At 35.7% G+C, this 26,935-nt stretch overlaps 1 protein-coding gene across 3 annotated transcripts in view; it reads right to left on the reverse strand.

Moving 5' to 3' along the window:
• LOC105230323 (uncharacterized) overlaps positions 1-26,935 on the reverse strand; it is a 187,572-nt gene that overhangs the window by 156,966 nt on the left and 3,671 nt on the right. The window contains exon 2 of one of the 3 annotated variants that reach the window (XM_049449237.1): positions 2,159-2,200. The exons of the other annotated variants lie outside the window; for them this stretch is intronic. The gene's annotated coding sequence lies outside the window, so the exon portion shown is untranslated. The remainder of the gene's footprint in view (positions 1-2,158; positions 2,201-26,935) is intronic. 3 annotated transcript variants of the gene reach the window in all.

Here is a 26,935-nt window from a genome sequence, read left to right on the forward strand (position 1 = left end):
CAGTCTCCAAACAGTCATCGCTGATGGCACTCGGAAGCTGCGAGATTACTTCCCACAACCCTGGTTGCCTCTCGCCTTGCGTCCGCATGTAAGCTGCAGTTGCAATGTGTCAACCACAGCAAAAGTTGTAGCAACTGAAGAAGAGTGTACAGGGAACAAAGCAAAATGTAAGAAAGTTTCTACCGAAGAGTAAACCTGGTTGGACTTCTGCAACAATAACAAGAATATTGTTAAGAAATCGAAGGATCCACAAACAGCCGCGTCATCATATCTATCGCAGCCATCTACTGATTGTAGCACGGAGATTAAAGTACATTTCAACATAATTATCACTTGAAATAGCTGTGTAATGCTTCAGCTGCTCTGCAGCGCTTATTTGAAACTTACGGGAGTTAAAGATATATTAACAGTAAATAAGTGTTGTAACGGCGGTGTCAATATCAGCGGACTGATGCAAACTGTCCACAACAAGTTAAAGAAATATGAAAGGAGAACACAGCAGAGTTTACTTAACTCGCGATTAAAGATATACATACTGCACGTTCTTAAACCACAACAACAATAAAAATGGGAATAGTATTTTGATAACGGTAATGTTAAATATTACTAAAAATGCCGTCCTGCATTCGAAACCCTCACAGAATGACAGTTAAGCACTCAGCGAACTGCACTTGAAATACCTGTCAAGAATAACAGAGAAATATACAGAAATTGCAGAAAAACTCCCACCAACTGAACAAACAAACATTCTTTCATAAATATCCACTTAATACACACGCATATACAATGTTACACATCCATGCGATACAAATACCATTGCGTGCATAAAAGTATGCTTCAGCAATATTGCAAATCACTGTTGAATGATCTACGGAAATCAGTAAGAAAATCGCGCGTTCAAAATGAAAATGTTAAGCTCACGGCAACAAGAAAAGCAACAATTTTTACTTATCACACAATTTTCATGCTTCACGATTGTTGCTTTATGCTTTCTCACGATTTTTGGCCGCACTCGAATACGCCAAGACATGGCATGAAGCTGTCTGTCTTTCTGTAAGTTCAAGCTGTGATTTCGGCTGCCAGCAATGCTGCTCGCAGCGTGTTCGTTATCTTTTATTCGCCGTCATTGTTTATGTTCGCCGGGATGATTGTGAGTTATGTAACAATAAAATGCACGTAAAGTTCAGGTGTGCCTCCAGCTATTCGCTACTTTATAACCGCGTTGGCAATGATGTGCTGTAGCTTTAAGTGTCTTTAAGGGTGATTTGGAGAGTGCAAAAGAATCATATTTGATGGGTAAGGAAGCGAATAATCTAATGCGTTGGGTGTGAGTTATGGTGTTCCTAACTATTGAATTAACAGTAGTTTTAGCTGTACTAAAGGCTTCTTTAACTGCGCAACATAGTTGCGGTAGTTTACTATCGTCTTTTCACAGTTATGTGGCGTGCAAGCAGTGTATCTGCCGCTACATCTGTAAAGGATCAAATACTGGTGATAAGAGTGAAATGAGAGTTATCATCAAACAAGCAAAAACAAACTTTCGAATACTTTCGAAATAGCAGCATTCCATAAATCGAATGCCTGTCGTGATAATTGCATGAGCATTTTAGTTTTATATCCTGAAAAGGGTATATTTAGTTGTCACGAAGTTTGAACACTAAGAAGCAGAAGCCAGAGTATACATATAAAGTAACAACGTAACGAGCCAAGTCGATTTATGCTTTTTATACTTCTGGCTACCTATCTGTATATACGCGAACTAGTCCGACAGTTTTGAGATATAGATCTGAAATTTTGCATGCGTGCTTGTTTGTGGAAGAAGGTGCTAATTTGTCGGAACCGCCAATAACAGATCACTATAACATAAAGCTGTCACACAGAGAGATCGAAAAGAGCTTGTATGGTAAACTATTTCATTTGACGAGATTTATTCACGAATATAGCGTAAAGCAATGGTACAATCTTCGAACATCAGCCCATTCCTGTAGACCAATCAAAATCAAGTTCTAGTATCATATCTATTTTTAAAGAGTATTCCAGTTTCGGTGCTTTTTAATAGAATTTCACACGAGCTTACCATTGTTTTGAGAAATATTCAATACTTACAGCTATTTGGTTTCAAATTTTACTGCCTAAAAAAGTGGACTACAATGCTTACCAATAATTTATACGTGCAAAGTGCCTGAGAGCCAAAAGCGACCTGTAAAAATATAAAAGTATATTATTAAAATATTCTAGTGAAAATTTGTCAACAAATGTGTATAAAGTAACGAGTTAAAGCAAAACTTTTTACCATAAATAGATATATAATAATTTCTATGAATATACGTATACACATAAATCAGATGGGATATCCGAAGGTATGCGCTCCAAAGTGGTTAAGTATTGATCTTCCGAACGCGAGACAGTCAAGAAGGAAGTGTTAAGTTGTTTCCACCTCATTTTCTTCCATACAGCTTCTGCTGATGACATCTGGTAGGATTCCTAGCTTTCTGCGTGAATGCCAATAGGGCACTGGCCTGTTAAAGCCCTAGGGAGAAGCTAGCCTTATTAAGGGCAATAAGATCACTTGATCTCTTGTGATCGATCTTGGACCAAAAGCCTTTTGGTACAGCGCATGTACCGATGGAGGCCCTAGAACACAAGAGGATACGTGTCACCGACCAGCTCTTATTCTACCGATAGCGGTTCTAGGCTGGCTTTCCTTGCTAACTCACTAGCTTTACAGCTTCTTGCGAGTACCCATACCAGTCTTATCATAAAGACACTCGATGCTATTGAAAGCGAGACTAGACACTTTTAGACCAGGCCTGAAAGCATTGTTAATGAATTCAAGTTTAGTACCGTCGCGCTGCTATCTGAATGGTTGGTTGGTCACTTCTCTGAACTAGGCAGTGTTAGAAGACACTGCAATAATCAGGAAGACTGAAGCTGGAGTTGGAGTTTTCGACCCATCCATAAAGAAGCTCTCTGCTTCTCTCCTCAAATGCCATTTTCCCACCCACAACTTCCTCGCTGGTACATGAGTAGAGAAGGAGCCACCAGAATTCGGTTTGGCGACTTCATGATTCAAGTGATCTAGTATCAAGTCAAAGTGGGTGAGGATTTCCGAATGTTCAGACACATGCATCGCACATGCTGATGAGCAACACTCTCGAGCTTCTTTGCAAGTATGGTCTTTTCTAGAGCCCCGCAAAAACTACCTCGTAGAACACAATGGGCTTGATTATGATGTCGTAGAGCCAGAGAACCACTTTCGGTGAGAGACCCCATCTTTTGCCAATAGCAGTGCAAGGCTATCGATGCTCTCTCTTCGATATTTGGTTTCTATGAAAGCTTTCCCTGTATGTGCTGGTTATAGACGGATATCTCCCATTTTCTGCAGCCGGGATCTTATATCTTCTAGCAGATAAAACTAACTCGATTTTATTTGGGTCGATGGCGAGATCGGTTAAGACTTCCCAACTTGTTACGACCTGAGAGGTTCCTGCGTCAATTGGCAAACGGTACTAAGGAAATTTCTTTGACCATGAGCGCTACATCGTCTGAATAGGCAATCACCTGACAACCTCGATCCATAGAAGAGGAGACAGAAATCCACCTTTTAATGTTCCCCTACCCACATTTCGTCGAGCACGTGCGATTCCCTATTTCGTTTCAATCACTCCCTCGCACAGAAAACTGAAAATAAGGTGTTTAAGATTTGATTCAATCCAAGATCGTTCAGGGCAGTTACGACTGCTTCCGGCTGGACGTTATTGAAATTTCCCTCTATATCAAGGCCTTTTCTTCCCAACAGTTAATTCCTTAATCCTAATGGCTTCCTCAAGCCATGCCACGATAGTATGTAGAGCAGTATTCACTAACATGTCTTTACAGCAAGCATATTGCGCCATGTACCAGTCCAGCAATCTCTGCCGAGTTTTTAGTAAGACGCTGATGGGTCTGAAGTCCTTAAGTTCATAGGTTTCGTACTAAAATATCAATTATTATTATGAAAGCATTTTCCTTTTTTGATTGATGTCCTTAATTTCATGTGAAAAAGATTGTGATCGATACGTAAATCAAAACAGATTGGAGAACAATAATTCACGCACATGAATATACGTACCCTATATAAAAGTCTGATAGCGTTGATTTCAGTGAGCCAGGTGTCACTGCAATTTCAAGCTGTGTTGTCATTTAGCGAACTGAAGTCAGCGTTGGTTGTTGTAATTAGAAAGTATGTACATACGCAAGTTCTCTTACTTTTGTTTCAAAATATGCACACCCTTGCATGCCTGAATATGAAAACGCTACATGAACCTGCTCCGACATATAAATATACATAAGTCTACACGGCGTATGAGTAACACTTGAGCGAGAGACAAAAGAAATACTTTTGAGTATTTAAAAGAAAAACAAAAAATGTTGAGAAGATAATTTTTACAATTGAACAATGTACTTTCCAAGCTTTAGTTTCTATGGCAACTATATTTTTGTGGAATCAACCTTTTTATGACATTTTTAGTAGTATTTTGCTGCTATATACATGTAAAATGTATTTTCAGCAAAATGGAAAAAATGCAGAATATGGAATAGCTTTAAAGTAATCCAAACAAAATAAACAACAGAGATTCCCAAGTATTTGCTGAGTGTGCTCATCAACTCTGCAAGTTGGATAAGCTGAAACATCCATTAGTTATTAAATAAACTGCAAAGACAAGCGTGCATTTGAGAAAAGTGACTATGATTGAGGCAGCAGTACAGTGGTATTTTTATGTGAATAAATATATAAATTTCGTATGCTTATGCGCTAAATTCAAGCATTAAATCCGTGCATTTATGAAACAACATACACGCAAAGAGAAAAACTGAAAGCGAAGCTGTTGTTACTGGAAAAAGTCAATGGCATTTTCTGCAAAAAATTTTGGGCTGCCAGTTAAAAAAAGGACAACAACAAAATATCACTTTTGAGATGAATATCGGAGAAAGTTGAAGACCACTCTACAGGAAATTCCACGAGATCGTCGTTGCGCAGTTAACTCCAAACATATTTATTGCTTAAATCTTGTGCACTTTTCCTAAAACATAATTTATTTACGTAACAACTCGCAACATAGTGCAAATTTCTTGTCACAACTGAACAAGTTTTCGGCTTTAAGGCGCTGCGCTTATCTTTGACTATTCCAACTATGCTTTAGACGATTTTGCAACTTTAACTTTTCTTGCCTAGGGAAGCATGCAGCCACACTTGCTGCAGAACTGCGTGTGCTTCGCAAATATGCAAATCCCTACTAAGTCTACATGGATACATGTGCTTGTAGACGCTTACACATGTTTGTTTGTTGGATAGAGCATTTACATGTAGCGCAAAAGGGTGCAGCATATTGGGTGCGATGTATGGTACTGCACAGGTAAGCCTGATATATGATTTGATACCCAAGCGATATAGCTCAGTGAAACGTTGTGGCAATGCTTTATATACTAGAAGAATGAGTGCTTAAAAAATTCAAAGGTTGCACATTTTTCAACTAACAGCCAATCGATAGAAGATGAAACATTCGAGAGAGAATGTTCGATTGTCAATGCTTCTCATAAAAATGCTGCTAGAGGTTTGGAAAGTAATTTTTATTTTATCATATCCTTTCAAAGTAATGTAGAATAGATGGTTACAGCTGGAGTTTTTATTCTCAAATGCAACAACAAGCGTGCTTTTATCAAGAAAATTACATTTTTCGCAGATTTCGCATAAATGAAAAAATCTTGTGCACACACATGCATGGATAAAGCAGGATAAAGCACTTTCAAAAGAGAAAATATCTCAAATTTTTGAAGCCAGCGCTTATATCGTAAACGATAAGCTTTCGTAAATGTGTGCGAAGCTCCACAGCGGACTTCTGTATGACTTCACAAACTATAGTGTATACTGTCGAGATTGTATTGAAGTCAAATAAAAAGGGTATAAGCATGACCCAAATTTATAACAGGTTTTTACTTTGAACTAACTGTTATATAAATATATAATATATGTTTGTTATAGTACCTGCTAGGTTACTGCAGCTAATTTTTCTTTTAAATCACACCCGTATAAATATATAATGTACTAGAATAATCAAATATATATATCAGTGTTCTGCCAGCTTTCTTTATTTTTTCTTCGCTTCTATAAATATATGTATGTATATGTGTGTGTTCGCATGCATACTCTGCAACTGCTTGGCAGCAAACAAAGCAAAAGTCACGTAATTTTACCTCAGCTATCAACTATGGCGGCTAAGTCACCTTAAGTCGCAGCGACGTGCTCCAATCGCTGCTTTGCAACTGAATGTCTTCGCACGCACCAGAAAATATTTGCAGGAACTGCCACAATTTTGCCGTTATTCAAAGAAAGTAAACCGAAATCGATTTTGGGTTTTCGTAACAGCTCATGGAAAGCATAGACAACAACTTGTGGTGAAGCTGATTGTAAAGCATTATATTTTTATTTTTGCTGCTGCTTTTGCGGTGTCCGTTCATAATACAAACCAAACTTTTTGACTTTTTCTCATAAGATTGAGCCTTTCAAGCACACTCTTTTAGACAAGGTTCACACAGGAGGATTTTTGTTGCTCATTATCGGAAGTATTTACATACTATATGCAACAAATGATCAATTACAAACATATTGTAAATATTCTTCTGAAACCAAGCGCAATTTGCAGTCATGGAAGGAATTTCAAAATGAAAACGAAGGGCGTATTGCAAAGCAGCACACTTTTACCAAACGGAACACACAGTGTGTTACCCGAGAACGTGCAACTTTCTGGCCTTCGTCTTTCCTCGGCGCCCGCTCACATGCAAACTACGACTTTCGGCAACGAAAATCTGCGTGTGTGAATCCGCATTTATATTTTTGTTTATTCATTTGCTATTCTTTTTGTTTTTCTTTTCCGCCATTTGTTTACGTAAGGCCTTAGCTGCTGCGGAATTTTCATTTCAGAACTTTTTTTAGGCCAAATTATCAAACAATTTTATTTGCTTCCTTTACTTTATGGGCCATATAACACTTTATATATAAATACCGTGTATTTTTCTGAGTGTGCGCGCGTGCGTGTGTGTGTCTATATAAAGGTTTCTAAAATGTGAAAAAAGTTTTTCAATAATAAAAGCAAATCGAAGTTTTCGGTTCTTTGGCATACTTTCTCACTCCATATGTCCTTCTTCCCTTACTACCTCACTTTCTCGCTCAGAGTTTCTTTTGCCTCGTTAAATTTGTCCTTTGCAAAGTTGAAAATGACTTTATTTTCGTATGCAAAAGTTATGCGGCATTCACTTTTCAATCCATGTCCTTCACGCTTCACTTCGGCTTTCGTCAAATATTTCGGCTTTTCTCTGCTCAAGCATATTTGAATGCAGTTGGGCGCTGTCGCAGATCGTAAACTATGTGTAAGTTGGAAAAATGTCAACACTCAACACAATCATAAAAAATGCAAAGTACTCATTGCATGGCCAATGCGCAAGGTTGTGCGCCAACGCACCAACAGACATACTTCTACATAAGTAAACACGTTTTCAAATTTACATAAAACGTAACTGAGACATTTAACGAATTGCACTTAAAATTATGCAAATACTTTGGCGAGAATTCCGAATGTGGCAAAACGTTGAGCTTGTGTATACGCGTGCAAGCAATTGATATAAGAAAGCAATTGTATAAATTTGTGCAAGAAAAGAAAAAAATATTAGTAATGAAGAAGGCGTACGAATTACTTTGTAATTTTTTGTACTCCGATAAATTGTCAAACAATATACTTTATACTACATTGTAAGCGGCGAATAGAATCTGCTCTTTTATGGCTGATTGTCCTCTTCTTATTATGAGACTTGAATGGAAAAGCATTGACAAAGTCAAGAAAGTTGTGGCTACATCTAAAGTGTCCCAAACACATGCTGTCTGTTTGCTTTATGCCAGTTGTGTGTTCGATTCGTCACAATGTTTGACTTATGAAGAGTATTTGAGTTTGTTGTTCTCGGAAAAATTGCTCCACGAACTGCTGCGAACATTTTAAATTTTCATTCAACTAATTATTGGTGAAAGGCTTACACAAATACGCACAGAATATCAAAGCAAATAAAAGCATATTTCCACAATTCCTCCTCTAATCAGCATTGAGTAACTCCTAAATTAGAACTTTTAAAAATCCTTTAATCGAGCAGGTTATAGAAAGCTTTGTGAATAGCGTTATCGAATATAAGAATCGAATTACTGATACAAAGATTATAATTTTTCACATTTTTGAAGAGCAAAGATTCTTATCAATTCCTATAGTCAAGTAGTTTGAATCGAGGCTCATATTTCGGCTACAATACTCAAGTTGGCTGGTAATGGCAAACTGAAGGGATCATGAAAAAATAGTGGAAAACACTAGCGAAAAGGATCACAAGTGACACTGTGAAGTTAATGGTAGCACTTAGCACAAATCTCTCTCAATAGTTTCTCAACTGTACGTGTACTATGCGGAAAAAATCGAACGTCGGTTTCTGAGTAAGTATAGTGAACTCTGCTTCCGACGACCGCAAAAAAAAGGGTTTTTTAGAATGACCATCTTGTCTAGGGTCCAGTATTTTAAGAGCCATCATTTGGGGATAGCCACATAGGAAATCCAGCATCTTTTATAAAAATAAAACGGGGTTTTCAATGAAAGTGCTACAAAAATTATTTATGCCCGCGAAAGTATATGCTATTATGTAGGGCCAACACGAGAACCCTTGCAGAAGTCCAGACGCTGAACCAATTTTCGATTGTTCAAGCACAAATCGGTCGATATTTCTGCTATTTCATGTTCGATATTCGTACAAAGTTCATCAATCGTCGCTATTTATTGGCATAGACCATAAGCTCGACGTAGCCCTACAGAAAATAGTCTAACGGCGTTAAACCGCACGACCGAGACGGACAATTGACTGACGACCATAAATTGGACGTAGCGCTCTTAATGTTGAGGCCACTTAATCCGAATTTTGATAGTAAATGTTAATAGTTTCGACTCGTTCTTGAATCGCATATTACTGAAGAGAAATGTCAAAAGAGTGGAGAAAAACTGGCATCGTTTGATGTCCCTATCGGTATACTTTTGTGTTTTTTGTTCAAAGAAATTTGAAAACCCCCTTAATTTTTCCTCGTCTACACAAAGTACCATGTCAGAGCCACCGAAATAATTTAATAAAGTGAACATAGTAGAAGACTGCAACAAATGTGGCGATGGTTAAGCATCTCATCACAATCAGTTAGCTTGCGCCCCTACCTTAAACGAAAGGTGGTAGAGTCCACATACTATTTTCTATTACCGCTTTGATTTTTATCTAGTAAAATTACAGACAATAAAGTTCTGAAACCGAAGTGAGGTTAATCTACCACGTCAAAGTCGAAATAAAAAAGTTTTAGTGACAAATTCCAAACCAAATTCAAAGATATCGTTAGTAAAGTGTAGATAGAACCATTTTAAATAGCCTTCGAAAGTTTGAAATATTGCAGAGACAATCATGATAATTTTATCCATTTTTACTATGCTTTAATCAATTAAATGAAAAATCACAAAACTGTTTGCAATTGGTGACAAGAACATGTGTTTGCGACAACAAAATCATTGGTTTATGAAGCGACCACTTGAAGAAGTGTGTATGTGTTTTATGTGAAGGTGTAACCGTTATCGGTGTCATGGTGGTAGGCAATCAAGAAAATGCGCTTACGCAAAAATCATTAATAAAAAACGAGTGACTATTTTCAGGTGGCAATGCAAACAAACACACCCACGTGGGCGAAACGAAGTGCTTAAGTGTGAAAATTGTTGCGCCACAAAGTGTAGATATCTCTAAGCTATCTCTTTTAAATACTCTATTATATAGAGACACATAAATTGTTGCTTGCGTGTGTAGAGGGAAGCATGTGTGAACACTTAATAGTGTTTATCTTCGAATTCACCTTATCCATTTATACTTATGCTTCCTAATACACTTTTTCAACGTTTTGGATTTGTCATTTCTTTGTTTTTCTTTTCATTTTCTTGCCCACACAGAGTGCTCATAACCACACACATGCCTGGAAAAATGTCAAAAAGCACTAAATACACTACTTCACGAATTCTTGTTGTTGTCGTTACGTTAACGCACGAAAAGTAAACAACTTCGCTTGGCGAAATACGCAGCCATTGAAAGGCAGCCACAGCTTAGCAGCGCAAGCGACAACGGCCAGCGGAAGAACAGCCAACAGCTCGAAGCAACTATAATTGAAAGTGGAAAGGTACTCACAGGTTATATGCTTTTAGGCGTGTAGGCGTGCAAAAATCATAGGCAAATTGTGCGCCGACAGCAGTTTCGATGAGTACGAGTAACATGTAAGAGCGGAAAAAGTCATAAAAAGTAAGAATAATATTGCAACGGCAGCAGCAAACACGACACGCAGTCTTGATGTGTGCACACGGCGCGAGCCGATAGACGGAGTGGCGGACAGTGGGAAAGACACAAAGGCATATATGGCAGACAAAGGGTAGCGGGCGCCAGTGAATGGGCTGGTGAATAGGTTGGGCCACCTGGCTGTCTGCCTAGCTGGCTGCCAGTACGGTCTAGTGAACTCGACAAACAAAGGCAAACACAAACGCACGTAACCACACACACAAACACAATCGCTGCGCCCTTAGATTTCATACAAATATTATATAGCCTTATATGCATACATATACAATTCTTCTTTGTGTGCATTACAGTTAGTTGCTTGTGGTTTGTGTGACAGCCAGCCAAGCAGCGCGCAAATGCCAACACTTGCTTATTATGTTGTGCAAACAGAAAAGCAAAAAAAAAATGCTTTTAATTTTCGTCTACAGGATGTCCTTTAACAAGTGCTTTTTCGGTTGTCGTCGCTTTGCTGAGTGTTGGCACAGTAAATATCGTGTTTATAGGCGCGTAAGTGTGTGTATATAACTTTAGTTATTAATATATATATACGCGTGTGTGTGTTTGTACGTTTGGCCTTCAGCGCGTAAGCACGCAAGCATGCAGGCGCATACAAACACTCAAAGGATTGCTTGGCAAATAGACAAATATGTATGAAAACACGCACGCACACACACAGCAGACACAATTTACATATGTGGAAATATATATCAACATACATATATGTGAAAGCGTGCAACCACGCGTTTACGCGTAACTACTTACGCCAAGCGTGAACGTTTGTGGCCACGAAAAACATATATATATACATAGGCATAGATATCCATACATATGCTTGTGTTGGCAGATGACAGACTTTGTGCTTGGAATATAGCCGTGATATTACGGCTCCAAGTAGTGTGGAAATGGATCAATGCATTTGGAAACAACTCTTTATTTTACTTTTTATTAAAAATATAAAGTTTATGAGTCTTAAATGAATTCAGAACTTATATTTGTCATTAAATCGAAAAGCTGAAAGTACTTAACACTTTCTAAGTTTGCAGAATAATATTCTTTGTAAATAAGAGTAACGCTTGATTTGATTTTTTTTAGTTTACTTCGTTCTAGTTTATTCCAATTATTTTTATTTTATTTTTTTTTTTAATTTAAATAAATTTATTTTTATTTTATTTTATTTTATTTTGTTTTATTTTATTTTGTTTTTTTTTTTTATTTTTTTTAATTTATTTTACTTTATTTTATTTTATTTTATTTTTTAAATTTTATTTTATTTTATTTTATTTTATTTATTTTATTATGTTTTATTTTTTTTTAATTTTTTTTTTATTTATTTTATTTTATTTTATTTTATTTTATTTTATTTTATTTTATTTTATTTTATTTTATTTTGTTTTTTTTTTTTATTTTTTTTAATTTATTTTACTTTATTTTATTTTATTTTATTTTTTAAATTTTATTTTATTTTATTTTATTTTATTTTTTTTAATTTATTTTATTTTATTTTATTTTATTTTTTAATTTCCTGTTTTTGACAATGAATAGCAGACAGCAAGCGCCTGTTAATAGGCAATATATTTTTGTTGCCTACCTTTAGGATGACGTTGAAACACGGAAAACTTAAGTAACATTTTTTGTGTGAAAAATTACATGTATTGCTATTTCTTACAATACAAATTTAAAACTTTAAATATTCGTAGAAAAGTCTATGTTAATTATTCTCTCAAATTAAAGAAACTTATTTAAAAAATTCATTAACAAATTCTAAACAAAAATATATATATTATAATCAGCATAATATTCTAAAGCTGTTCTGAAATCAGCATAATTATTGGCAGTACTTCCATATACCGCCAAAAGAAATATAATAAATTTAGAGAGAGTCTTACTTTCAAGTCCAGTATATCTAAAGACATATTATATGTAAGCATTTGAGTGCTTGTATGTCTTACCTTTTTTATAATGCGTTGTTGGCATGACTTTTCTGTGGTCACAGATTCATACATAACCCTACCTAGGCAAAAGTTTGTATATGTCAATGTATATCTATATTTTAATATCTACATCAAATGTGTTACATGTTATCGACCGTTCTGTTGTGGTTATGAAATATTCTACTCCCTGTTCCCTCCTTGGTAGACAACTTAAGATTGTTGTATGCAAATAATAATATGGTATAGACGTTCACTATGGCTTAGATAACTGGGACAGTTGACTTAGATAGGACATCTTATTTTTCATTTTGAAAAATATCTTCGAAATTTTAATTTTTCTTTAAATTTTTTTTACTTTTTTTTTAATTTTTAACTTGTTTTCTTTGTTCTTTTTTCAGAAATTTATTAAACAAAATTTTTAATTCTTTAATTTTTTCGATTTGAACTAACACTAATCTACAACAATTAACCTACTAACAGAACCAAGCTGGTTAATTTGCAGCAAAAACGAACAGTTCCGCTTAGTCAAGAAACAACTGTATTTGAGAAACTTTAAAGGCACGCTTCCATGTCACTGTTTTTATATGCATCTGCGCCTAGTGACTATGTCAATGTGTCTGACATACTAGATTTCCTAGAGCACGCTTACACAGGCACACAAACACATGTAATATAACATGCACGCAAGCCTTAAGGGACTCGTTTGACATATCACATACGCATTAAATGCATTGAAAGCGCTTAATTTAAAAGGCAAAATAACCCACATACACATACATACACATAAGCATACATGAGCACACAGGAGCATACATGCTTACTGTTATGTAAAGTAAATGTGAAAATTGTCCGCCAGCAAAACCAAAATGAAATATTGCGTGACTGCGCAACATTGTCGCACACAACAGCATAAACACACATACATAACACATTTATACTACATAGTATATGCCTAAATATATGTATATAAATATATGTATAGATTTAAGTATACGGATGTACTTAGTCATGTCTAGTGATATGAACAACGCGGAAAGGGAAAGGCGACGCTTTCAGCTGGCATCGAACAATGATGCGATCACGCATATGCTGATTTTGAATGGAAATTTGCGCATTTAACTCATATTAACTGACAGCAATTTTAGGTATTAACAAAAGTTTTATTTATAAATGTGCAAAGAGGTTTATTCAATTGTTTTTTTTATACTTTTTTTCTTTTTGTAGATTGTGCAACCGTTTTTGTGAGTGAAAAAAAGTTAAAATCTTTTTCGATTGCAAAATAATCAAGGGCCTTCATCGGAAGAACCAAAAGTAAGCTAAAGGGCAAGAGCGGCTAATTGGAAGAGGGAAAAATCTGTCAAAGAACGTGCAATATATTTTCAAAAACCAATCATCGGCCCAAAATCAAGTGATGAGCTAATAATTTATGAACGTTTTAAGTGAAATTGCCTATGTTGCCTCAATTTTTATATTATAACTCAGCATATGTCGCGCTTTACTCATTTTGTAATTTTTATTTTTATTTTTTAATTATTATTATTATTTTTTTGGTCGTAGGTCATTTTAGCCTCAGTTTAACGAGACTTTTTTAGTTTTAGGTATCAGTCATGGAGAAGGCCGCAATCACTACAGCAGTGGTGTACCAGTTTTTAGTGCTGTCATAGATCTCGTAAAGCTCAAAAATTATTAATTTTAATTCACTGAGTATTCTAGTGTCTAAATATAGGCAGAAAATTTCAAAACAATTGATGCAGTGGCTTTTTTTAATTCCAAAAATCGACGTTTTTTTGGCTTTCAAACTAAGTGCGGATCCTTAAAGTTTCATTAATTTAAGCAGTATCTACAACACATTAATTTTCCAAAAATAAAAAACTAATACCATTTTCCAAAATTTTGAATATTTTAAATTTCATAAGCTTTCTATTTGCCTCTCGCAATCAATATTTGTCCCAGTCATAAATCCACCAAACCATTTCAATGAACACATAACGCATACATTATAAATACTATATATACAGTACACATACTCAAAAAACTCTATTTATGTGTGTTGAAAACCCAAAATAACTGCACATAAATATCTATTTTTATGTTGATCGGAATCTCGTGCACACACTGCCAACACAATAACGCATTTATCCTAGATTTTATGGGCAGCACGTGCCACTACACTTATGCAAACCGAATTCACTTTCATCCGTACACTTGTCTGCGTGTGTTGGTGTGTGCCTGTATGATTTTACACGCGCAACACACTTAGAAGTGTTCATAATTACATATTTTTCACACTGGGGTGGGGCGCGAAGGGTGTAACCGAGGCACACATACAACATGCATAGGTGTCTGGTAAACGGTGCGGTTTGTTGTTTGTGTGTTTAAATATTTGTAGTAAATGCGTGCTTGTATGCATATGCATGTGTATGCAGTGTATGCCCAAACGCACCTGATTTGAATATTGAATATTTCTGTGCTGCACATAAAATGGTATGGATTTGCTGATTAAAATGCAGATAGGAAGTTAGAGAGGTGTTTCATAAACTTTCAATTTCGTTCAGTGCAAAACCGAACAGGTGAACGAAATTATAAGGCATGACCCAACAAATGGCTTAGGTGAACATGGTCATACAAGAAGATGATGGGCATGTGAGATTTTATAGAATTTTGCACAAGGCATGTTACCTAATTATCTGTTGTGTGCTTTTAGGCGAAATAATTAATTTATATGTGTAAGGGTGTCCCAAAATTAACGCAGATTGTTATTAAATATAGGTTGTCCCAAATTGAACGCTGAAGAACACTAAAATTGAGAGCTGAGAATTTAAATTTAATATATATGAAGCATTACACTATAGAGCAACGTGTCTTCATCATTGAACAATATTTCAAAAATAATGAAAACTTTGGCGGCCACGGTTCGAAAATTTCATATAAAATATGATCAGAATAGTGCTTTAATTTCATCAACTGTGAATATTAATTAAAATAGCGGAAAATTTAATTCTTACGTTAATTTTGAGACACCCTGTATATATGTAGATACAATTAAGTAGGCACTTTTTTTTCTTTTTTTGGCTATTTTTTTTTTACTTAACTGATTGCCTTGAAATCACAGATTTTAACAATAATTTGAAAAATTTGAAAAGTCTCTTCCAAAGGTGATTCAGAAGCCAAAGCATTATCGAATGACGAATTTCTGTAAATGTTTAAAATTTTCCGAAACCAATAATTAATCGCAAATGACCATTCTATTCGGCATCCGGCTATTCCGTCTTAAAGGGAGCATTCAAGACTAGAGGACAGAATTTCGAGCAGTTTTCTGGTTCTTTTGGCAATGAATAAAGAAAAACAATTTATTTTTAGACTATTCATTGTTTTTATAATTTTTATATATATGTATATATCTGCAGACCACAACAAATTTGGAAAAAAATGTATTGAGTCATGCATTCTCGAAGTAGAGGGGGACAAAATTTCGTGTCCTCGTCGCCAGTTGAACACCTTACTAGTTTTTTAAAAACAGTCTAAAGCAATTTCCTTCCCAAAAGCATTCAGTATAATCCTAAAATCTGTGCTAATTCAAAATTAGGTTTTGTTATTTTTAGGCACAGCATTCATCAATAAAGAGCAGTAATCGAAAAATCCAAAAAAGCGAACCACAACTTTTGCTGGCATTTTTGTTGGCTGGCTTAAGCTTAACCACAAATCATTTCGTTTTTCATTGCTCTGCACTTGTCACTGACAGCTGCAGAATTTGCAGACAAATACTTTGTACTTATAATGTATTTTGTCACTAGTTTTTATGCTCACAACGGATTTCATGGCAAATCAATCGAAGACAAACAAATCGAGTGTTTTACTTGTAGTTGGAAATTTTGTGCCTTACTGGAGGAGAAAAATAAATAATAAAGAGAAAAAATTCAAAAGCATAGAGCTTTTCTTCTAATGAACTCGATTTCAAGCCTAAAAAACATGTCATTCAGAAAACCCGAAAAGTTTCCAATTTTTAGCTACTCCCAGATAATTCTCAAGTAACCGATTAGCCATAATAAGACTGGTTAAATCCAAATTTCTTCAGCATTTAATCTTTTAAGCCATTCCATCCTAAAAACACCAACTTCAGGAAAGGCGCTGTTTTAAATTATAAAGTATTTTTTTATATGCTTTGTTGTATTCCTAGTGGTCTAAATGAACATTTAAAATGATTCCTCAACTAAAGTACGCATGAATAATAAAAGGCGCTACGAATTTAACAGGAATACGCTATATTAAATCTCAATATTGTTGCCCATGCACGATTATAAAGCTTAAACCCAATTACAAACCTTGCGAAAAAAGAAAGAAAATATCACATTAAATTTTTTATAATGCTTTCAGTACAACAAGTGCTTTAACATATGAGCAAAAAGCGGGAAATAAATAATTCAATGCTGTGGCCATGCATTTTTCATATTACTCATACGCCCCACTGGCCAGCTGTATAACTGAATCATTCGCCTTAACCCGATTGTGAATTTTTTGCTGCAAAATTGATTGCCCCTTCCAGCTGGACATATCCAATTCGCACAACATCCAAACCAGCGTGCTACCTTCACGCAAGCACAAAAACAACACACAAGTAAATATACGCTGGGCCATACACACACACACAAGCAATCAGATTTCAGCATATCGGCATTTTCCATTGTTTTATTGTTGCAACAGCGAACAGGCATTTTGAACTGCTTTAAGTGGAACTATTGTTGTTGTTGTGCTATTTTTTTCAATTTTGGACATAGTGGTTGTAGCCTTGGCCGTTACAGTGCTGTAGCATAATAATATTACTGCTAGCGCAGCATTGAAGCAGCGAAAACGCTTTGCAATTGAACTGTGGCTGTCTTGCTCTACCCGCCTAGCCGCCGGTCCGACTGTCCGCCTGCTTGCTTGCCAGTTGGCCTGCCATGGCGTGGCGAAATTTCAAAATAGCACTTCAGGCACAATAATAGCAGGCAATATATCGATCAATAATAACAACAATAGCACAAACAAACTCAAATAAGTTCACTAGAAGCGAATAAGAGCTTATTTGTTGTTGTTGTTGCTGTTGCTTCTGGTTTTCTTTGGCAAGTTTATGCGCTGCAACTGCATTTGTCGGCCATTGATTATCCATCGTTTAAAGCTGTGAATTCAGCATTCGTTGCCTGTGTGTTGTTGTTTTTATTTACGCTTTTTGTTACTTGCAATTGTTGTTGTTATTGTTATTGCTGTGGTATTGTGGGGCCGTTTGTTTAAGAGCAGTTTTATTTGCCTCGCATCTCACTCGGTCAATGCTGCATTCGCTGCACTTTCTTTGTTGTGTTTGCACGGTTTCTGTGTTTTGTTCGCATATTTGGGTCGAGTGCAGCTCACTTTACGAAACGTTCGTTTGTGTTATGCTCAGTTATATAGCCGATTACCGTTATTCCACCAACCACTCCCACTGTGAGTCCTTCGTTGAGTGTGCCATAGTTATTTGTAGATTCTATTACGCTCGTCAGCTCACCCTCCCTTCACACGGCGAGTTTTTTATGATTTTTTTTTGTTGTTTTGCAAAGCTTTTTTGTTTTTTTTTCTTTAATCTGGGCTGTTGCGTAATTTATTTTGCGCGCTTTTTTGCTTCTTAAGCGTCAGCAACTTGAATACATGACAGTCAATAACATTGAAAGTGCATTAGCCACTTAACTAGCGAGTGAGCGAATAGAAGCGCAGAGGAATAACGGCACTTAAGGGAAAATGTGGGTATATACGTGCATAAATACTATACTTAGTGAGTAAGCGTTTTGTACGCCAAAATGGGGCAAATAATGCTGTACCCTGAAGGTCACATTACCCCAAATATAGAAAAAAATAATGAGCAGAGCTCAGTTGTTAATTTGCAAGCAATTCCAACTAAATTTTGACAAAAAAATGGTATCTACCGAAGCCTTATTTAAAATTTGGATGCTCTTTTTATCGGTTATTCTGACATTTTTGTTATTCTTTTTTTATTTTAACTTTTTTTAATTCATTGAAATTACGAACCGAGTTTTACATATTCGATCATAGAATAGTATGCGCTGGTCTAATCCCAGCTTCTGTGAAATTGCGACATCCTTTTGGTAGAGAGTAGAATGCAAGAAAACTACTTTCCCTTAGCAAAGTTGATCCATTCCTAAGAGTGCCTACTGAACATTACCCCTTAAGCATTCATGCGGTAAGGCTTGTCGGGTGATATTAGTCAAAGTTGAAGGATAAATTGGAAATATCCAGGCAATTTCTCATCCATTGTCCGGCCTTTGCAAGACTGAGGCTGAAACATCTTGGTAATCTTATCTTCGTCGAAGCAGAACTTTATATATATGTATATTTATATATACTAATTTGGCAATGTTAGATAATTCTGGAATTTCATAGGCACACAGCTTAAAACGCCCGTCCGTTCTAGTACCTAAAAATCCCCGTATACTGGTTCATAAGATCTTTAAAAATCGACTTTGAGGTATCACACATGTGTTCAGACTACTAATGCCAGTATCGATAAATATATTTATTTTTGTATATCTTTTCGAAAGCAAAATCCTCACTCTCTTACATATAAGCTATTTTTGCTTTTAGGATTGCAAATTAAATGCTTTTGCTTATCGACATAATATATTTATAATTCCACTGTCTTCTTCTCTTTCTTTTCTCCGTTTCTATCTGTAATCTTTCGATATGTGTTCAAACGTTTAGGACTTAAAGTCTGGGTAGTTAAGGCATAGAGTTTTCATGATCTCAACCTTCTTAGAATACTGAAGTTCATTCGATTTGAAAGGATCTGGCCGTGTGGTTTGTAGCCAGCAATAAAAAAACAGCCTTAAAAATATAAAGTTTTTTACTCAACATTTTCTCTTTATAATCTTTTTATATATTTTTCATTGTTTATCCACGTTTTTTATCTCCTCTTTCTCTTGTGTACAACTGTTTATTTCATTATTACTGCTTAGCATTATTTTTTGCCCTTTTCGATGCCTGTAGCCGCAGTGCCATAACAACCATAACTTGTTTGTATTACTGACACTTGAGTTGCCGAGAACTTGATTGCCTCGCAAGTGAATTCATCTTGTTGGCCATTTCACTGAAGGTATGCATAGTGACTGCGCTTGAAGTCAGCTGAGGCTTGAATATTGAAGTATAATGAGCTTAAATATTATTGCTTAAGTACATGCCGGTATTAGAATTCAACTTTGCGCATTTCTTTTATTCTCTTACTCCCTTCATTTGTTTCTAGGAAACAATACACCGTTTGGCAGTAAAACGCTTTATTATTTATACATAAGTAGTTTCCTGGGTATGGTCTATATTTCAGGATTTAATATTGACTTGAGTGTTGACTTTAAAATTATTAAGTTTCTTTTTAGTAAATTTTCTGCAAATTGTTTAAAAAGTACGTAATTTAGTGATATTTTATGTTATATTTAAGCTTTTATTAACATCTCATTCCTATTGCAGAACAAAGCCACAAGTTCAGGTAAGCTTAATAATAGATCTATGGATAGGGTAAAGACTACGAAGTTACCAATACAGCCGTTTATGTATCTTGGAGCATTTTCTTTTGGATAATCCACTGACTTCTCTGCTTTTTGATCGTTAGGCTCAAATAGACAGATTAAGTTTTCAAACAAAGAGTAATTAGCTCTCAGGCATAGAACTAAAACAAAATTCTTGTATGCCAAACTAGACGTTCTGAGTACTAACATCTATGAATTCCTCTATGTGGTCACCTTTTCTATAAAGCGGTAACTTTATGTCAATGAAAACCTGTTAACCACCGGAATTGTAGTTTATTTATCCTCAAATTACTTGTAACAACTTTCAAAAATGCCTTTCGTACCCCAAATATCCACCAAAATCATTCGAACGGACTCGGGAAGATATCCAGCTCTTATCCATATCCTTCCCTTTTTTAAATGTTCATCAATTGAAGAGGTCACCGTCTTTGAAGGAATTTTATTACAATTTTCGGGTGCTTTTTGTCGCAATGTATGAAAATAAAGTCCCAGTCAAAATGTAACTCACCTTTAGACATATAGTATTTTACACTAACCATATTACACTATTTGTTTTGTATTACTTCCAATTTACATCGAAAAACAATATTTATGACCTCTTGTAATGTTATGAACCCTGTAATAGATACCTGAACCATCCACCATTACCACTTCGATGGCACCCGCGCGCAATTTGCACTTGTACACAACACTCGTGTGCGCTCAAAAACACTGATACCTCTTACATATTTGCCCATTAATTATTACTACACAAAAATCCAACAGCTAATTATCGGCTTTTTTCATTGTGGCGCTTAGAAACTAAAGCACAGAGCTTGTTTTCATCCGCACAAGTGCAATGAACTTAGCAAGTCAATTGCTTGTGATCAGCGCTAGCAACAGCACAGAGCGGCCGTATAACATTACCACCTTCGCTTGTGCACACACACACACACAAGCACATATACCAACACATGCTACAAGTGCCTACATGTGTTGCGGCAACTAACAGCCGTTACATAGTACAATATAACAACAACGAGTAAGTGAGAAAATAAAATAATTTTTGTAAGCGCACTGCAGCAGTGTCTGCAGCAAACGGCAATGGCTGGTAATTTATTTGTTCATTTGACTTAATGCCACTTGATGGATTGTCTGGCTGGGTAAGCGGTGAGCAGTGCGCGCAACTAAGTAAGGGCAATAAAAACTGCAGCAGAAGAGCAATAATACCCATAGCAGCAATCGTAGCAACTGTGGCAGCGGCCAATTGAGGCAATCATGAGAATCAAGTGCTAGTTGCTGGCGAACTGCTTTCGTTACATGCGTCTTTTCTTTCAATTTGTGCTTTCGTTTATACCCATAGACCCATAGACTCAAGAAGGGTATCAGCATTCAAACAAACTGCTACATGCTGGCATGTGTGTGTCTATCAAAGCAGATTCAATGATACACACATATACATACATATATGGCTTATGTTACCTATAATGTTCATATGCACTCTTCATAGCCAATAGTAACAACTATTATACCTTAAACACGTTTTATTAAGTTTGTGACAAGGTTTGTAGCACCAAGAAGCATAGAAATCCCCCCGAAATATATTTATTAATAATGAATTTGACGAGCTGATTTTGTCTGTATTTATTTATATGAAATAGTCGCTCAGTTTTCGAGGCATTGATCTGAGATTTTGTACACGTTCTTTCCTCTTGAATAAGGTTCTCATTTGTTGGAACCGAGAATATCGAACTACTACAGCATATAGCTGCCATTTAACTAATCGTTCAAAAACAAGTTCTTAAATGGAAAACTTTTTTAATTGACAAGATATTTTAACGAAATTTGACAGGGATTGTTGTCTAATGCAACTTTCGGCAGGAATTATTCATATCGGACCTCTAAAGCAGAGCCGCTCAAAATAATGCGCAATTTATTTACCAACGCATACAATCACACATTTGATATCTGCTAGCGTGTGATTGTGTGCGCGTGCTTGCTTAGTACACTGAGTGAAATCGTGCTATTTTGTTATTTTGTTATTAAAAATTTAGAAAAAAAATAAAAATATATGGTTTTTGATTAAAAAAGCAATTAAGAACAACAACAATTTTAAGTTAATTTTTTTTAACTTTCCAAGATTTTTTCCATATCGACTTCACGATCGTAAGTTTTGATTCTCATTAAGTCCTCCATATGCTTATTCGAAACTGAATTCCTGTATTTCGAGTGTATTTTTGACGCTGGCAGAATTAGCGTCATAGCGTACATGCTTCGACTGCATTTGCTTGCCTATACTCCGAGTATAGGCATGAAAAATTTTGAGCGGCTCTGCACTAAAGCATATATCTGCCATACAAACTCAAACTGGCCATCCTTAATCAAGTTCTTATATGGAGAAATGCTTTATTGAAGAAGAAATCGAGTTCGTGTATGGAAGTTTTGTTAATTTTTTAACTGTTTTCAGATTTTTCAGTTAATTCTAACCTCAAGCACATAAACAGCTACCGCTTTTAAAGCTAATTCTACAATTGCACAAAGCTTTTATCGACAAACTAAAGCTTTGCATGCTGAAACGCGTTGCAACATCACCAATTCCGCTTAGTCGGTTACACCACTAATCCAAGGGATTAAGAAAATTTTCTACCCACATAAACTCACGCTCACGCCCACTCGCTGCTCCCTTTGCCGCTCTCTCCCACTAATGATATTTTATAACTATTCGCATGCCGTGTTTCAGATATTTTTCCCCGTTATTTCATAGTCGCTTATTTTACTTTGCCTGCACGGCAATTTAAGCTTTTAATTGGCTTAATTTTATTTATCGCTTACACTTTATTTTCTGCAAGCGCGCGTTTCATTCCAACTGCGCAAGGTATTTTTTATATAAAGCAGCGTAATTAGCGGCGCAAATAAATTCGATTGATGTGACTACAAATTGCAATTCATTTTACACTGTCTGCGTTTTTGCTTTTGTTTTCATGTTTGCTTTTGTTCTGTGCGGCATTTGGCACCTTGTTCATGCGCTTCGTTAAATGTTATGAAGGTTGCGTATACGCAGCGGTACACATTTTTACTAGACATGTAAATGATTTGAGCACGGGAGTCAAAATTTATTGCAATATTTCGTACTTTGTAATATGCACATTTTCAGCATAAATATTACTTGGTTGTATAAATGTCGGAGTTCATAAAAATTAGCCTTATCTTGTAGTTTTCTGTAATAAAGGGATTTAGGTGATACTGTCATGCCATAAATACAAAAGAGTTTAAAACATGTTTTCAAAATAATAAATATGCCAAATCTGGCATCTCATCCATAGAAAAATTGTTTGTATTTATTTATATGAAAAATAATGAACCGGAACGCCTTTGTTTATGGGCTGGTATGAGTTAGAGGGCCATGAGTTTTGTCGAACTGCCCTAAAAGCTGACCCAATTTTAAGAAAAGCAATAACAATGACTCAGAAAAACTTGAAAATTTGATGAAAATGTATGCTTTTTGAATTTTTTGTAATTGTCAAGAGGTGGTATAAGCTTAAAGCTGCCATGAGAGCTGTGAAAGCATGTTATTCTAATTTGTTCCAACAACTTAACTTTCTTACGTTTGTGCCTTTATTATCGTCATTCTGAGTTTTATAAACGCATTTTTACAAAACTGCTGACTAATTCAATTCAAGTCTCCGAACATCATCTAGTTATAAAATAAAACTAACTGGTTTTAAAGCTTACAGTCAGCTTCATTGACGATTTGGTGGGTAGAAAGCTAGAATTTACGTTTATTGCTAAACCATTGGTAGCTGGCATCGATTTTTAAAGTAATATTTCAATTGTATTTGTTTGAAAATTATGTCCAAGCGAAATGAATTTCAAAACGTCTGTGTCAAAAACAAATACGTTCAAGGGAATTTCATATAAAGTGCTTAATACAAACATTTCTAAAAAAACTAACAGCAATTTCTGAAAATCGGTTGACTTTAAAATTTAAGAAAGCAAATAGACAGACAAGCTCAAAAGGTTTCGATTTGCTCGTAATCTCCAGACGCCCACAAGTTTGTACTACAAATGTTACTCATACGCCCTGGAGGGACCGCAACATTTTAACTTCTGTAGGCACTTTGCACTTAAAGTTATACGTGCACACACTTACACGTACGGGAATTTGTTGGTCTCTTTAAAACTCACACGTATGCACACACAAACCCACACAGGCACTTAAACTGGCAAAGGCGGTCATATATTGCGCTTATCTATGCTACCTTTCGATGTTTACACAAAAATTGTAGCAAATTTCCGCAAATACCGCCTGTGGCCCTTTTACAGTTGCGCATTAAATCAACTAACGAAATGGCTGCTGTAAAACACATAAAAGTTGTAAGGCAAAGCCGCCAGGCGGCGGATGCCGGCCGGGAAAGGGCAAAGCTTGGATTATAGAGTAGCTAACGGAAATCAACTCAACACACGCACACAACTGTATATACACATGCATGTTCTTGAGGGAAGGCATGTGCATGAAGACATAAGAAAGTTAAATATTATATAAAGGAAAACCCACAAACACACAACACACTTGCACGCGCTTAGCAAGTAATGCTTCATAAAATATCAACTACCTGCCTGATGAAGCCTGCAAAAATAAAAGCAAAATATTTACTTGGCATTTAGCAATGAAAGATAAATACACTTGCATGTCTGCTTATATTATATATTATTATGTATGCGCTGTATTAAGAAGAAGGAACTGTTGAGGCAACACATATTGCGGAAATAAAAATGGTTATGTAGCCAGCACATAGGCGTAAAGACCGCTCGTAAAAATATGTACAAATGTTTATATGTGTGGGTATATATAAATACATTACGACCGGAAAACTTAGCTTGAATAACAAGTCAGTTTACGCCGCCAGCAAGTGGGTAAGCTATAAAGGCGAGAAAGCAGAAAAAACACGAAATAACTACAAAAACTGACTGACTTATTGCCAGGCTGACTGTGTGAACCCTGAACCCAGCAGCATCAGACAGACTATTGAAACAAACTTGAAGGATTTGCAAAAGACACCCATACACGTGTATTTTTGTATTTTTTATATTTGCGTGTATATACAGCATGTAACATACACTAACAATTGGACGCGCTACTTTATTCCGGCGTATCTTTCTTTTTTCCTCGAAATTTATTTTACTTCATCCTTTTCGTTTGACTTGCGGCAAATTAAATAAAGGCAAGCAATCAAGTGTAGGAGCGCTCGTATGCATACTTGCAACAGCAGCAGCAGCGACACCCGCTGTGCGCCGGCTATATGTCGGAAACACACCAACACACATACACCTGTCTGCATGCTGTCATATTACTTTTATAGTTACTCTCACATTTTAATGCACATATGCCAGCTACACACATGCATGCTTGTGCGCGAGTTGCACGAGCAGCTGGCAGCTGCCAACATGTAACCAATTGTAATCATGTTCAGTTTGACACGAATACCCAGCTTGTGGTCCAAGGCTGCGGTCCATTATATTGGTACAAATTAAAAGTGAGAAAAAAGATTTTATTCAAATGGTGAGCATTTTAAATGAGGCCATGGCTATGTGGCACACACTTATGCAACTTTGATAAATTGCAGATAGAGTTGTAAGTAAGCCGTTTGATTTATTGGAAAATGCTGCGTGAAGGAGCAGGTTAGCAAATTAAGTTATTAAGAACTTAAAGAAATTGCGTATAAAGTCTCAGATATTATTTTCGAAGTTTGAGAAAATAGCGTATTTAAAACATTATTATTATTATTGGGTAGTCTAAAAAGTCTTTTCGTATTTTGTCAGTAGATTTCGTTGTAGTCGTGTATCTCCAGTACTACCAATCACATTGTGTCATACCATATAGTGTTGGAAAGGTGAGATTTTAAAATTCATTTAACTAAACAAAAAATTAAATTAGGGGAAGTTTTTTCAAAAATTAGTGAAAATAATGAAGAAACTCGCTATATTTTGAAATTTTTGTATAAAAAAGGAAAGAATTCCACGAAAGCCACCGAAGTTTACGGAGACGATGCTGTATCAGTTCGTGTAGCACAGCAATGGTTCGCTCGTTTCCGTTCTAGATGATGATTACTCTGTTGAAATAATAGCTCGTGCGGAAAAATGGCAAAAAGTAGACCAAAATGGTACATATTTGTTTATTAGTATAAATATAAAAAAAAAATAAGTTGTAGTTTTATTCTCGCAATTTGAGCCGTGACTCCCTCATATCACTTTGTGGAAGTTTTCTTTAGGGACTAACATCCTGCTTCCTTGCCACTTAGCACTTCTAATGGATCTTCAAAAAAATTCACATATATCGCACTTCGAGACTTAGAGAGACTATGTCAATAAGCCAGTAATTCTATGCAAAATATTTTTATATGAGAAAAATAAATCGCGACTGAACTACACAAATATCAGACACATGAAAATTTTTTGGAGAAAAATTGATGAATTTTTCGAGAAAAAGTAGCAAGTTCTCGAAGCCATCCAATTCCATTAAATGCAGTCGTTTGAATGTCGCTTTTATACCAAAGCACAGGACTAAACATTGAATAGAACTTTTGCTTAAATATTGTTCCAGCGGCTACTAATTTTCAGAACAGGAAAATTAAAAAAATTTTGGTGATTTGAGTGCTAGGCCGCACTTGAAATTCTAGATATAGCTCGTTATAAATAAAAGGACGACTATTTTTTCTCTAAAGGCAGCATGGATAGCGCAGAAAATGCATAAAAATTATATTTTCTTCCAAAACAAATGTTGGTTGTGGTAAAACAAATGTATAATAAATCTTTAATGGCACCCTAGATGTGGAAAAAAAATGTATTAAAATATTTTTATTTTAAGAAATACGATAAAAAATTTTTCCTGTCAAAATTCTCATATTCTGGTACAGATTTCAAAGGATTACAAACTCTTTTCCCAAAACCGGCATATTTTCCTTAATAGCAAGAGATATATAACATAATCACGCTTTTCCGATAGACAATACTATTTTTAAATCCGAGTTGTTGAACTCCGGTTACAAGACCACTATACAAATTCAGTTA

The sequence above is a fragment of the Bactrocera dorsalis genome, chromosome 2 (assembly GCF_023373825.1).
Source record: "Bactrocera dorsalis isolate Fly_Bdor chromosome 2, ASM2337382v1, whole genome shotgun sequence".
NCBI lineage: Eukaryota > Metazoa > Arthropoda > Insecta > Diptera > Tephritidae > Bactrocera > Bactrocera dorsalis.